Genomic DNA, 16,166 nt, shown 5'->3' with positions numbered 1-16,166 from the left:
CCCCCACCCCCAAGAATGCCTTCAGGAGGCCAGGAGTGTGAAGTGTCAGGAATAGTGGGACAACAAATTTCTTTAAAAATACATTTTTGATTTCAGAGAGGAAGGGATACAGAGAGAGAAATAGAAACATCAATGATGAGAGAGAATCATTGATAGGCTGCCTCCTGCACGCCCCCTACTGAGAAATGAGCCTGCAACCTGGGCATAGGCCCTGACCGGGAATCAAACCGTGACCTCCTGGTCCATAGGTCGATGCTCAACCACTGAGTCACACCGGCCCGGCACAAGTTTTAATCTGTTTTGCTGGACGGTCACTATTGCTGGTGTCGCGCTGGTGTTGGCTGCACGCTCATCCCTGCCCCGGAGGATGGCCACATTCTGTCGGCTCCATGCGTGCACCTACTGGCAGTTACCTTGCTGAGATCATTGTTTTTCCTTCCTGTATTTTTAGCACAAGGCGAACCTTGCAGCAGGATGAATACCTCAGACCCTGTCTTTGCTTTTCGGCGTGAGCAAGCCTTGTTTTGGCTGAATGTGTGGAAGTAACTTTCACTGTGCAAGATTTACTTTATGTGTGCTTTGGCCGAATACATGTGGAGACTTTGCTTTTTTGTCTGTGAGCTCACATGCTGCCAAGTACACATTTGTCTGGATAAACATACTCTCACGTAGCACATGCACACACACACACACACACACACACACTTCTCCCCAGTTTAATTTTTATCTAAATCGAATCAACCTTAAGTATCAAGTTCTGTTCCTGGTCTAAAATTTTGACTCATTCACTGACTTGTCCTTGGGCTGTGGTCAGGTGTCAGTGTCTGTATTACATTATAGCCCCTGTGCCTAATGCAGCACCTGGCACACGGTAGACAGTGCATACTGAATGAATAGAGAGACAAATGGGCAAATAGTTTCCAGATTGATATTCAGGCTGGGGGAAACAATCTAAGAAGGGAAGAAAGGCCACAGAAACACTGCTTTCTGCTTCACCTTCTGACATTGACTTTGGGAAAGTAGAGGGAAGAGAGGTACTGCCATGTGCTAGACCGTGCCTCCCTGCTCCAGGTCAGCTCAGAGCTGTGTCCTTGGTGTCATTTAGGTTTCAATTGAACTGTCCCTTTTCAGACAGCCTTTCCTGACTACCTTGTCTAAAGAAGCCTTCCCAGCACCCATTTCATCACTTTCTCTCTCACCACCCTGCTAAATTATCTTGATAGCCATTTTCCCCATCTGAAGTGATTTTATCTTTCTGTTTGTTTATTTATTGTCTGCATTCCCTCTTTCTAGAAAAGTGATTTCATGTCTGTATTTTTATTTTGGTATCCTCAACACTTAGGACAGTGTCTATCAAGGAGCAGCTATTCAATAACGACGGATTCACAGGCTAAGTAAAGAACCATCCTCTGCCTGGTCACGGGTGCTTGGAGGGAGCAGTTAATAGGAAGCAGGTCTAACATGGATGCTCTGCTCCTCCCAAATCTCTCCTTTCCCTTTGCCTGCTTCCCTGGCTGGACCCTGGGGTGCCTCACACTCTCTATCCTTGACTGTCCAGCTTTCCCGTCTGAGCCCAGGCAGCTGGTGTTGATCTCCAATGCCCTTGCTTTCTGGTTTCCACAGCTCATTCTCGGGGTGCAGGGGGTGGGTGCGAGCTGGGAATTGTGTGCCTCTGACATGTGGCCACCTCGGCTCCCACCAGCATTACTGCTGAGCTGATCCTTGCCTGCCTTGTCCTGCTCACGGACTTTAAGCTGGGGGTCCTTTCCCGCCCTTGCAGTAGGAATGCGTGGAAATGGAGCTCTCGCACCCAAGGGGGCTGCAGCCTCTCGGTTGAATAGTTTACATGCCCTCAAATCTGCCTCAGATGCTGCTTCCTGGCTCATTCCTCATCTTCCTGCCATCTGTCTCCTGAACTGTGTTTCCACTTTAGTTTCCACAAAGGCCTCCGGTTTTGACCTCTGGCTTCTTTCCTGGACCACAATTAGGACTCTCCCACTAGCCACAATGTGGTCAGCTGACTTAGGTTAAATGGCCCGGGTCTTCCAGCCCGGACCTGCTCATTTCCCCTCCAGTGGGTAATTGTGCTACACCACTCCCTGCCTCTTCTAGGTTTTCTTCAATCCCCTTGGCCACTACAGTGCTTGCCCATCCCTCCCCACTTCACAGAGGCTTTTATGTCCAATGGTACTGCTGCCGTTGTAATTCAACCTAGTCATGAAGAACTGGGAAGGAGCAAAGGCACACCCGGTAAAGTCTGGGTGAAATAGGGAAGGTGCTTGTCTGTCAGTCACATCTGGGAACAGGCCCTTGGCCAGAGGAGGCATGGCCACTGCAAACACAGAAAGACTTGAGATACTTAAACTCCTGAACAAGGGAGTTTGCTCTCTTGCTCTCTCATGTTCTTGGCTTTCTCTTGGTTTGAGCTCCTGGTTTGCAGGGCTCTCACGCTCCTGCATTTGCTGTGGGCCATGTGGACCTCCCACACAATGGACTAACGGACTGCAACTAGCCTAATGCTGTACTAACCCAGTTCCACCATGGCAAGGGAATCGAACCCAGGGACCTGGCGAATGGGATGATGCTCCACCAACTGAGCCACACCAACTGGACAAAATAAGTATTTCTTACATAAATATGTGGCGATCAAGAAATGTCTTCTTCTTGGAAAGTTCCGGCCTCTCATTGCATGTTTCAGTAAGTGCCTGTGGATTGGGTCTTGGTACTGTGGTTTGCTAGTGGACGTAAAAGCCAGCAGATGCTATTTAGGACAGACTTGATGAGACTCTGATCCAGGCAGACTTCCTCTGGGGTTTGGGTGACAAAATATAGCATACCTAATGTGAGTGAAGAAGCTCAATTTGGCAACTGAAAGACTAGAGCCTTTGAGAGCCTCCAGAATCAAGTCCTTGGCATGGATCCTGATGTTCTGAAGCTGGGCAGAGGTAAGGGTAAGCTTCTACTGGGGATTTGGTGGCCAGGAGCATGGACAAGAGGAGGCATCAGTAAGAGAGGGAGAGCACTGTGGACACGAGGCTGGCAGGCTGGTGTGGGCATGTGATGGATCCTCCAGTCATTCTCACGTGTAAGGAGGACAAATGGGATAGACATAGATGATCAAAGCAGCAGATTCTCTAGTTACATAAAAATGTCATGCCAAGTGACACTTAATGGCTAGTGTTTCAGTCCAAAAATGTTTGAGATAAGAGTCTCGTGCTTGAAGCATCCCAGCCCTTGTACTCTCAGGGCCCAGAGTGGCTGCCAACTTCACTGCACACACTGAAGTCTGAGGGATGGGCCACGGCAACTGAGCTCCTCCTACCATGTTGCTTCCAGATTATTCCTTCCATCAATTCTCATGGAAAGACTCTCTGTGGTTGCCCCTCTTAGCTATTTCCTTTTCAAGAATCACCTGATCCTTTCAGCAACGTCTTCAGTGTTTGGTTGCTTCACTCTTACCTCCCTTTTCCTTAGTCTGGCCTTCCGACCTGAACCACATTTCCATCCCAGTGTTGGGCATAGTTCAACCTGTTGAGACAAGAAAGGAGGGGAGGGAGAAGAAGCTGGCAGGAGGCTTTGCCACCAGCTCACATTTTGACAAAAGGGCAAGTCACAACCTTTCTAGGCTTCCTTCCATGTTCTAATCTATACTCCGGGGTACCCAGAATGGTGAATTGCTGCACTGAGGTTTCATGAGGAAATGCCATTTAAAAAGCCAGTAAGACCATGTTGAGATATGGAGGGTTATGTTCAGGGTCAGCAATCCATGTAGCCTTTCAAAGTCAGGCAGATCATGCACGTAGGGTGGGCAGGGCTGGAGTGCCGGGGGGAGATGGGAGGAGGCTACACTGGGGATTGGAGCAGGTAGCAGGTTTCACAAAGGTTACGATGTTCCGACAACCAAGACTAAGGTTAAAGATTAAGCATTAATTCTGTAAACATCTTAATCAAGCACCCTATGCAGCGTTTGCAAAGAAAGAAGAGCATGGGTTTTAGATTCGGCAAGAGCAGGGTTTAAGTTGTGGTTCAAACACTAGCTTTGGGCAAGTTCGCTTCCCTGAGTCTCAGTTTCCTTGGTGGTAAAATGGGGACAAAACAAAACCCATTTCAAAGGGTTGCTGTGAGGATTCAAAGTGCTAACACACCTAAAAACAGTTGACACATAGTCATGAATCACTTATTTTTTATTCTATTGGCCTTGTTTGTCGTTCTGCCCTTTGTGGTTTATTCTGAAAAAAAAATTTTTTTTTGAAGAATCAAAATAAAGAATAAAAGATTAAAACTCGAAACTGAATCTTGGCAATGTGCAAACCACTGCATTTGAGTGAGTGGAGAGATGATGGGAAAAACCGTCACCCCTGACCTTAAAAAACACTCACATCTTCGTGTTCTGTGATACTAACGAAGAATCTGGAAGGATGTTGTGATGCTTGCACATCGCCACCCACACTGTGAGGTCTGGTCTTTTTTGAAGCAAAGGAAATCAGAAATCAGAAACACAGGATGCTGGAGTTGGAAGAGACATGGTAGTCTTACCGATGGAAGACAACTGAAGACTTGAACCCTGGTCTCCTGGCCCTTAATTTACCCCCAGGCTCATATTTGACACGGAGATTGCATGTGTGACTACAGAAATGTGGAGTAATAGGCATTTCTGCTGCTCTGGATCTTTCATAGTTTAACACAAAATTGCAATTTAGAAAAAGAATAGCCAGGCTGGTTGAATAAGAACATTTGAATTCCTAAAAGTTTACATGAGTTCAACCCCAGTTAGCTGGGCTGGATGGGCCACCTGACCGCACCTATTTAGAGTCTAGAAATCCAGAGTTGCTAGACCTCCATCTGCCTGGTGGGTGGACCTGTGTGGGCTTCATCAGCTTGCTCCCTTGTCCTCTGTCTTCTGGTTTGGTTGATCACAAGTATGTTTTGGCAGATGGTCAGTGGGATGGAGGACACTAAGGTTGGGGTCTGTATTCTTCTGGCTTCCTCCCTGTTGGGTCACTCAGGGAAGGCCTCACCTGCTGAGGGTTCCTAACGGGAGGCTCTCACTATGCAGAGGCCTCTGGGTTCTGGGAATAGCTCCCTCCGCTGTGCCTTCAGGAGCTGAGGTAGTAAAGGTTTCACCTCAGACAGGCCCACTGATACTATACTATCCCTTGGTGGTTTCCTTAAACTCTGTCCACAGTTTTGTGAATAGTCCTTTATGAAAGTCTCCTCAAATTATCTAGTTTGAATGTCTTTCTTTTTCTCCAGTCATTTTTCTGACAATATAGGCCCTCTTCAATTTCATGAAAAAGAACCACAGTATTTTAAAATTGAGCTCCAGAGAGACAGTTAAAGAGCTAAGAATAAAGTTACCTTGGGAAAGAGAAAGTGAAATAAGCTAAGAAGTAAAATAAAAACTATGTTTTTAACAGAGAATGAAACATCTTCCCTGAGAAATTATTTATTTATTCATCTATCATCCATTAAATATCTTGACTGAGTTTTTTGGGCATTCAAAGGTGAATCAGACATGCATTCAGTTCTCAAGGACACTTCAGACGGGTAGGGAAGAGGAAACAGGCTGAGGAAAACAGATGAAGTTGCATCAGCTGCAGTTACAGGAGTTACCTGCAAGGGTTGGTAGGATTCTGATGGGATGGGGAGAAGGAAGGGAAGATGGGGGTGGGGAGAGTGGAGAGGCTGGGGGAACTGCGTGTGAGTCATGTTTACAGCTTAGGGTACAATATAGAGGACATGTTTTAGTGTGTCTGCTCAGCTCACAACGATTCTTTTAACTGTGTGTCCCCATTAGTTACAGCAGAGTGGCCCCTGGTAACCTCTTGGATCAACTTTGGGCCCAGCACTTATTATTGTACAGATGTTAGGCCTAGACAGGTCTGCCTACCTGGACACAGTTGATTGAAACCATGCTGGGCCACTCAGAGCCTTACCACTGGGAAGACAGAACTTGGTCCAAGAAATATTTAAAATTTGGGGGTGATTGGGCCTGGAAAATGTGAGCATGGCAGTGTAGGCAGCCCTGTTTTCTGCCATTAGAACTGGGGGATCTGCAAAAATATGGAAGAATGAAGGAGATGCATAGAAAAAAAAGGAGATAAGGAATGAAGAGAATCTAGTTGGCTCTCAGTCCTGGATCCAGAACCTTCTGTAAGCTTGACTAATTCCTGCCCTTGAATGCTTAGGGCAATTTCCCTTTTCCACTCAAGTTAGTTTGAGTTTTTTTTGCTGCTGTTGTTTTGTTATTTTAAACAAAAGAATCTTAATGAAAGGAATTCCCTTCACAAAAGGGAGCAGTAAGATTTAAGTTTAGAAATTATGTTTGGACCAGATAGGAATGAATGGATAAATGAATCACACTTGGGAGTAAAAAAAATACTGAGTTGAATTAGCACCAAAAGGGATTTAGGTACTTATGGAAATGCCTATTCACCGTAAAGTTTTTTTAGGCCTTGAAATGGGTTATAAACAAATGTAATGGAAAGTCTTCCATTTAGGATATTAAGGACAGGACAGAGCTAGCTCAATAATGATATAAAAATAGTCATGCCTGGAGCAAGGTGAGCATAAGGAAGGAGGACGATTGGTTGAAATTTAAACCTTTTGAGGCTACATTCTACTTTATAGTATGACTAGAGGCCCAGTGCACGAATATGTGCATGGGTGGGGTCCCTTGGCCTGGCTGGCAATTGGGGCCGGCTGATTGGGGCCAGCTTGGGGGAGGGACCACAAGAGGTTGGCCATTTGCAGGAGGTTGGCTATGGGAGCACACTGACCACCAGGGGGCAGCTCCTTCATTGAGTGTCTTCCCCCAGGTCGTCAGTGTGCATCATAGCAACTGGTCATTTGATCACTTAGGCTTTTATATATATAGATGTGGTGGGCGGGGGAAAGAGCAGGGATTCTGAAGTCAGATAGGCATGGGTCTGAATATTTCTTTTAGTTTCCCCAAATTTAAAATAAGGTGAAAATATGGTTCTTGTGGCTATTAAATAGCATAACATAGGGAAAGCAATTATTACAAGATTGAGCATGTAACTAGACATTCAAAAAATGTTAGTGCTTCTTTTTCTCCTCCTCCTCCCTCCTCCTCCTCCTCCTCCTCCTCCATCTCCTCTTCCTCCTTCTTTTTCTTTTTTTTAAAACAATGTTTGAAAGCCATAAGAGCAATTGCTTCTTTAAAAAAAATCCCACTCTTGGAAATACCGAGCCCATAAGCACATAGGCGTTTTAATTCCTTCTTTTAGGTATTTGTTGGAAACTAATAAGCATTTGTTTCATTTGAAAGTTGAATACATCCCATAATGCAAGATATCAAAATAGATCTTCTGAAAATACATCCATGTTCTTAGGTTGTGAAAACCTATTTCACTTTATAATAACATTTCATGGATAAGTGAGACCTATTGTTTAGTTGTTTGGATTTTTACTCTTATGCCAAATGACTGTGAAGATTCAGCATCCTCCCAAGACTGGGCTTCTCTGCATTTTGTTATTAAGAGGAAGTAGTGATGGGACCTGGACCGTGCCTTCCTACATATATGAGATTCTTTGACAAATGGAATCCCTTCTCTTCTTGCTCCTTTGAAACACAGGAACAGCCTCATTCTATTGGATGTTGATCTGAAGAGTCCAAGGAAAGGTGAGGGTTTTCAGTGGAATTGTAACTGGGCACAAACTTTAGTGTGATAGGTAATGACATTCTTTGAGGGCTCCAGTGTGCTGAAAAAAAAAAAGTGTGTGTGTGTGTCGGGGGGGAGGCAACTCTGGCATTAATAAAAAAGAAAAAAGTAACAGGGGGAAAACACTTTAGGAATGAGTAGCCAAGAGGTGACTACGCCAAACCCCATGTGAACTGCTAATAAAAATGAGATAAATTGTAGCATTCCCAAATTTTATCTCAGGTTATTAGAATGTAGAGCTAAGAAAATGGGGCCCAGGGAGGTTAAGTGATTTGCCCAAGGTTACCTAGCTATTTAACGTAGAGCCCCAAGCTAGAAACCAGGTGCTCTAGATCCTAGTTCAGATTACCATTCTGCACCCAAAAACATTTGGGAATTTGGAGATAATGTAAGGAAAAATGCTGTATCCAGTAGAATGAGACAAAGCCACCTTTTTCCTCTCTTCTGATCAGTTTAGGCACTACTGCTGGCTTGGGTTGTAAGATGATAATGGCTTACCTTGCTTCTATTCCCAGACACTCCTGCTGGTAGGGTTTTTCAGCAGAGCATGCCATAAAATCATGCCTGACAGTTCTGTTCCTGGTCAGAATGCCTGGAAACTGCATAAACGTCAAATTCTTAGTGGAGCCAAGAGACCTGCATGTGACCATGTTTAAAGCATTGTATCCTGAGCTGCATGCCCCAGCTACTCTTCCCTTTATGAAAATGAAGGCACGTGTGCATGGCCAGCAGTTTACCCTGAGGCTGTACAGGTTCCACAGACCCCACTTCTCCAATCTGACTTTTCCAAAGCTATCTAATTAGCTCCCCCAGCTCCTATTCTCTCCACAGAACCAGAGAACAGGGAAAGTATATGTTCCCATAGGAAAGATGTGCTGTCACATGACATCGAATTTTACAGAACTGGGCCTCTATTCTGGGCCATTTATTAAAGAGGTTAAACATTTGGATAAGACATGGGTTCTGCGCTAACGAGATTATAATATCATAGGAAGAATGAGACATGTCTCTTAAGAAGGCAAATGCTATGGAGGGTAGGGTGACAAAGATGTAGAAATCACATCAGAATGGGGGAATCCCAAATGATTCTGTGAAGAATATAGCCCTGAGATGGCTTCTGAAGGTTGGATAGAATATTACAGGCTCAGTGACCAGAAATGTGGAGGTAAGGCAATCCAGAGGGAGGAGCAAGAACCAAGATCAGAAGCAGCAAACTTTGGGCATAGCCAAGAAACACTGGGCAACTATGGGAAGGGAATAGGAGATGAGAAAAGCTGGCTAGGATCATATTGGAGGAGTTGGACTTCGAAGTCTTTAATTACAAAAGCTCTTGAGAAAGATGATCCAACATTTTAAATGACCCAGAGAATAAGGACAATAAGGGTTAGTGTGTTCATTCAGATGCTTGGGAGAGTGGCCATAAAGAACCACCTAAGCTGGAACAGTGGGAGCGTTGGAGCGCCAGCCCAGGTACCCGCCTCTGGGGAAACGCAGAAGGATACTTGGCTGTTTTGGAATGTTCCAGCTTACCTTGATCTGTAATGGATTATTTTGTTAATTTCTTTTTTTCTCCCCCTTCTTGGTTTACTTAGAAGATTCAGTGAATATGGTACAAGATGCATTCTCAAGGGAACACATTTCACTGGTGTTAAAAACACAGCATTCCACTCCTGAGAGCTGAATCCTGTCCAGTTTGAACCTCCTGAGTAGTTAAAAGGCCTTTTCTTGATGAAAGCCCTTCATCCTGTTTTGAGTTTGCTTTTTTGAATTTCTCCAAAGAAGTGGAAGAATGTAAGAACAAAGTTATCTGCATGACAAAGTGCACTTTGTTAAATTGTTTTGACTGTTGTGATTGAATTGATTGTGTTTATGTGAGTACTAAAAAGTTACTACCTATTACCATAGTCTGGAAAAAAAACAAACCAACAGTAATCTGAGAGCTCTTTAGTGTTTTCTTCCCTAAAATGAAGTAGGAAAATGGGCTGTCTTTGGAAAAAGTTTAATTTAGACTTTAGGAAAGTTGAGAATGTTGATGACCAAAAGGAAGGCCAGGCAAAATAATCAAGTCAGTCCAGATAGAAAATATGCAAACCCAAGGGAAGAATTGTTTATGTTTTTGCAAAGAGATGACCCAGAAGAGTTGGGACAAGCTGCACTTTGCACTCTATCAAATCCTCTGTGGCTTTTAAATTGTGTGCGTGCCACTCCCTCTTTCCTACCGTGCTCATAGCAGGTGCTCAGTGGTGTTTGTTGAGGGGAGGAGTTGATTCCTGAGGCATGGGGTCATTTTTAAAGGTTCCAAATCTTTAGGTTGATTTATAAGGAAAATAAGTGGATATAGTGGGAATCAAAGAAGTTAGTCAGGTGAGTTGTAAGGGTCTGGAAAAAGTGTCAGCACTTGGAAAGTTTAAGCAGCTGTTGGGAATGCAGCCTGGGCCGCCATCTTGTGTTCCTAGGGTCATCCTCTCAGCCCCAGCACCCAAGCACTTGTTTCAGGATTTGCTGGCTGCCTCGGCCTCAGTAGCAACTTTTGGCCCCTGAAAGTGCACAGTGGTCTTTAAGGCCTGAGGTGGTCTGAAGATTCCCTGAGTTAAAACATCCAATTCATTTCAGTCAATGTACCCTATTTCTAAGGACAACTGTCTACAGGTTTCTGTATATTCTCTCTGTATCTGTGGGAAGTGGCTCGGGGCCCCTTGGGAACATTCATGCCTTCTGTAGAGGCTTAGAGCATGCATAATATGTGCACACATTTTATTTTACTCATATTACAACCTTATCTTCTTCACTTTATAGATGGTGAATCAGAGAGGTCTCACAACTGACCTGGCCAAGGTCACACAGCTTTCTACCCCTGGGTATCACGACCCAGGGCTTTTGCTTAAGCAAGGGACTTTTGTCCTTTGCCCCACAGCAGATCCAGGCTGCATCCTGCCTTTGCTGCTGTTCCTGCACTGTGGGGTCAGACCCGCCATGGATCAAACTCCAGGTCCACTACTTCCAGCTATAAAAAACCTGAGACAACTTGCTTAACTTCTTCCAACCTCCATTTTTCCCATCTGTTCATAAAAATCATGGCTCCCCTTCACAGAATTGTCCCTTCCCTTAAAGATAAAGGGTGTCCTCTATGTGTGGGGAAAGTAGACAGAGAGGAGATACTATATGCAAGTCTGTGCATGGCAGCTACATCTCAACTGTGGCAGTGATGGTCACGTGGACTGAGCCCCAGGTTTGATGGGGAGAAACAAAGATCTGGATTAAAGCCTCCAGTTGGTTCATTTTGAGCAGTGGGACATCTTCTGGGCCCCCATTCCTAGTCTTGGAAAAGGCCATCATCCTAACATCATCCTGGGATGCTTTGTGGATTCACTGAGGTTATGCATATTAGAGTTCTCTGTGATTACCTCTAATCATCATACAGATACTAGTTCCCATTACTATAATCCACCTCATTATTTAGGTCTCTGTTTCCTCCCCTCCCAGGAGTAGAGGATGAGAAAAGAAAGGAAAGTTAGAGATGTTTGCATGTTTCCTGTCCAACCCTTCTTGCCCCTTTCCTGCATCAGTATATGTGGGAGCCTGTTCCACTGCGGGGCCTTGAGCACAGTCCTCCACTTTAAGCAGGGCCTCTGCTAGAGTCGCCCTTTTGCTTGAGCAGGAAGCACTGGAAGAGCATGTCTGTTCCCAAGGGTTCATTTGGGGGACGTGGGAGGAAGGCAGGGGAAAGATGGAAGGGCGTCCTGTAGGTTTGATTCCATACTGTCCCCAGCCCTTAACAATGTCCTTGGCATCATAAGGGGTGCTTCATAAACACTTGCTGAGTGAATGGCTGTGGGGAATTCGTGGCAGGAAGGAGGGCCAGATGTGGAGAGGTGATGGAAAAGCGAGCAGTGTGGCCAAAGAATGTTGCTGTTCTCCCTGCTACTTCTCAGACAGGTTACTGTCAGACTGCTCTGGAAGCTGTAACCAAGAGGCCAGGCTTCCAGGCCCACAAACAAAGCTCACCGCCTGTTTTCATTTCTTTGTCTTGCAGACAAATGCATTAGCTATTTGAAAAAAAACAACCCAGAAAACGACTAACAAACCAAGCAGAACTAGAGGCTCAGCCTACACGTTCTTTTTTCTTCTAGAAGCTCCAAAGTGCTAATACCTTGTTTACATTGAAATCTGGCAACCTTCACATGAGGAAGATCAATGTAAGTGCTCTATGTTGGACTCCACCTCTTCCACAACCCCTTCCCCAGCGTCATGGCTTTAGCAACTTCACAGGGGAAGCCATTCCAGTGGAAGGTTGTAGGCTGCCTCCTTTAGGGTTCTTCCTCCTGGAGGGAGCCCGGCGTACTTTCACACACATCCTCTCTCCTGAACCAGGCTCTAACCAATTAAGCTGTTTATAATCAATATATTTTATGTTACATATTTGGGATTCATACCCAGCCAATATCCAGAAGGATTTAAGGGCCCTTTACCATGTCAAAATAAAATAAGGAAATACGGCTAAAAATAGAACAGAGACCTTATAAAACGAGTAAGAGAATAGCCACTACAAGGCACCTGAGATGACCCAATTCTTGCAGTTCATCTGTAAACTAAACTCTGACTTTGTGCTTACCTGGCTCTCACTGTCTGATCGAAATGGAAAAAAACACCTACTATACAAAATTATTTGTGGAACTCAATAGCTTTCTAAAGCTTTAGCTTAAAAAGACATTATTCAAATACAGTTATTCTGTAAACATTTGCAAGAGAAGTCTGTACACGTAACATTTACTGCCAGTAACCTCTTATCTTGGAGCCTTTCACTTAGCATATGCTTTTGCATATGCTGTTCCCTCTGCCTGGAACAGTCCTCTCCGCAGCCCACTCATATAGTTAACCTTACTCATCGTTCCATCAGGGAAGCCTTCATCTCCAATCAGGCTAGGTCAGGCCCCCTGGTTATAGTGTTTCAAGAGTACCCAGTATCTTCCCTTGAGATCACCTACCAAAGTTTATGTTTACTCACTTGTTAGTGTCCCTATTTCATGCCTGTCTTCCCCAGTAGACATACGCTTCTTGAAGGCAAGAACCGCATGTGCTTTTTAACTCCTGTATCTCCAGCGTGTCACACAGTGCCTGATTTATGGTAATACTAATAATAGTAACAACAATAATAATATAATGAAAATAACAGCTAATAATTATTGAATGCCTGGAACTCTAAGAATTTATATCTAATTTGTTTGGCCTCAAAATAGTCCTTTTAAGTGGAGGCTGCTATTATCCTTCTTATCAGATGAAGAACAGAGGGGGACCTCTGAGGTTAAATAAATTTCCCAATGTCACTCAGACAGTTTAGTTTCAGAGTTTGAGTTCCTAATGCTTGTTAGGCAACAAATATCTGTTGAATGAATGAATGAATGAATGAATTCTTGATGGTAATAGAACCCTGGAATTTTGCTTTCTGATCATCTAACATAATAAAGGAATAGGACCTGAAGAATCAGAATGGACTCTACATAAGTCTATTGAACAGTTTCTCTGAGCTCTCAAATTGATGACTTATTGGAGCATTAGGCCAGGGCAGAATGACAGGCAATGAAAATGATTGAATTACCTGAAACATGAGTGTGATGACTCTGGTGCAGGTGGACAATTGCCTGGCGTAAAATCCCATATGTAAAGTTTATACAGGTATATGGAGCTAATCTGTCATTTTGTTTTGAAATGTTGAATTACACTTACATTCTTTTCCAGAGAGAAAGTAGGGGAAGCTACGTGTTTACAAAATTGACAACAAACTGACTTCAGCATATGAGGCCATTGGAGAGATTCATAGCTAGTCAATATTTTGACTTTTCTTTTTTTATTTATTATTTACTGATGAGAGAGAGAGAGAGAGAGAGAAGAGATCGATTTGTTGTTGCACCCATCAACGCATTTGTTCATTGGCTGCTTCCTGTAAGTGCCCTGACTAGGGATAGAACTCACAACCCTGCTGTATTGGATCAATGCTCTAACCAACTGAGCTACCAGGCCAGGGTTCAGAATGTTCTATTTTTTAATGATCAGATTCCATGATATCCTCCAGCAAAAATGTTTTCTTTTGTTTCCCTGAGCAATCCCACTTTACCAGTTCTTTGAACACATAGTTCTGCTTGTTCTTAGAATCAGACACTAGGTCAATGTTTCAGAGAATTAATTTCCTGTTAGCTATTTAGACAAGTTGGTGTAATTCTCTGTTGCATCTGTCCACTTTTCTGCCTTTCTGGGCCTGCATTGTCCAAGCTCCTGTGCCTCCCGCGTGTGTGTGTGTGTGTGTGTGTGTGTGTGTGTGTTGGGGGTGGGGTGAGCACCTCTCAATTGGTTTCTTTGTGCTGAGCAGAAAGGCAGGTGTGAGCCATGATTGATGGCTGGTTTACATGGTGACAGGAAAAACCTGCTGGCGGTGCATTTTCTTTTCTGCCAGGGGCCCAATCCGTTCCTTCTACCAGGACTTCCTTGTTAGAGAACTCCTTAGAGCTGCTTCCCTTGGAATTCTCTATTACATTTTCAACTGTCAAATATGAACGCATTTAAAAATATATGTTAATTTGATTCAGATCCTGAGGGGAGAAACAATGACTGAGGTCTTGAGCAAGTTTTTCTTTTTATTTCCATATTGAGTTGCACATTAGACTGTGGTATAGGCTAGCAGTTTTGAGGCCGGGGTATGTATCACAATGAGTAGGGGAGACCTCCCAGAACCTCAGTCCCCTCCCCCAACCAACCAGGGCTGCCGGTCCAGAGGGTGTGTGGAGAGAGAGGCCCGGGGATCTGTGCTAACACAAACAATTACTTTGCAGGCAACTGGGATGCACAGCCCTAGATGAGAAACTCTACTCCTGGTGGCAGGGCTGTAATTAACAATCATGATTCCCATCCCACTGTTGCCACTGTATCCATCTGTCCTGTCACTCCACAGATCCTTACTAAGCACCCACTATGTGCCACTGTGCTTTAAGCACTGGGGACATGGGACAGACACAATCACTGTCTTCATACAGCTTACATTCTAATCAGGGAGACAAATATCAATGACGATGAATCAGCGACATATCTTCGCTATTGCTGCTTACCAAGGAGAACAAAATACAGTGGAAGATGCTTTTACTTCCTTACACCCCATCTCTCGATTTCCCATCTGAATTTCATTCCCATCTTTGCTGATTGTCCATTTATGGGCCCAACTCCTCCAAGCTTACCAAGTCTAGTGGAAATATTTTAGCCTTTATCTTTCTTGGCCATTCTGCGGTGTTCATACCAGGCATTACTGGGTCTTTAGGTAAATTTTGAGGTAAGTATTGTGCTAAGTCCTCTATATATGTTTGTTTGTTTTTTAATTCTCACAACAACCCTAAGATAGACAGTATTATCATTCTCAGTGTGGAGATGGGGAATCGCAAGCACACCAAAGCTCGGTAACTCGCCCGAGGTCACAGAGCTAGCAAGCGGAAGAGTGGGGACTGTCTTCACTATAAACTCTCTGCTTTTCCAGTCTAGGTTTTCCTGTTCACCATCCCACTGCTTCTTTGATTGCTTCTCTGATCATTCATTTCCTATAGCTCCCACCAGGCTCATCTTCCTCTGGCAGCCCTGCCTATGTTGGCATTGACACTTGCTCTCTCATCCCACACTCTCCCCAGACAATCTCAATTGCTTTGTCTTTCTCTATTGCCCACATCTCCGGTGTCTCCCAAATTCGCACCACTGGGCCAGGCGTCTCTTTTGACCTTCCAGTGACCTAGCTGGTAGGTACATGCACTCGGATATCTGGTGGACACTGTTCTTTTGCTTATTTAACTCGTGACTACCTACCATTTGCCAGGTACTATGTGGTTATTGTGGATGTCCTAGTGAACAAGGGCAGTGAGGTCTCTGGCTCATGGAGTTTATTTGTCTAGCAGAGAAGATAGACTGACGAACACGCCCCCTCATGAGCTAACACACTGTCTCATCTTTATTAGCAGACTTGCTCAGCTTCCTGGTTTCTCAATTTTATTTGGTAATACAACCTCAGAGTTGCCTTAATTCCTCCTTCTTCCTCAGGCCCTATATCCAAGTCTGCCTCCTACATTCTTGTGTCTCTGTTCCCTTTTCATCATCACTACCACCTCGAGGTCATTTCTAACTTGGAAAACTCAGTGGTTTTCTAGTTGGCCCTGTTTCTAGTTCTACATTCCTCAAATCCATTTTCTACATCAGTTTTTCGAAAATGCAAATTGGGGTGTGCCTCTCCCCTCTTTACATCCTCTGGTGAAGCGTCTATCTGGCTCCTACTTCTTGGAGTGATGGATCTTCTCTTATTGATGGGAAGCCACTTCATGTGTCTGACCCGGCCTCACCCCCTTCTTATACACCCCATGCTTCTGGCCACAGTGATTTAGTTTCAGAATGGGCAAGCCAGGGCCAAGCGGAAACATCAAATATAAGTGTTGGTGGGGCAATGGTCTCTTGCTCTGG

Source organism: Myotis davidii, unplaced genomic scaffold, assembly GCF_000327345.1.
Source record: "Myotis davidii unplaced genomic scaffold, ASM32734v1 scaffold641, whole genome shotgun sequence".
NCBI lineage: Eukaryota > Metazoa > Chordata > Mammalia > Chiroptera > Vespertilionidae > Myotis > Myotis davidii.
Note: the sequence above shows the minus strand (reverse complement) of the source record.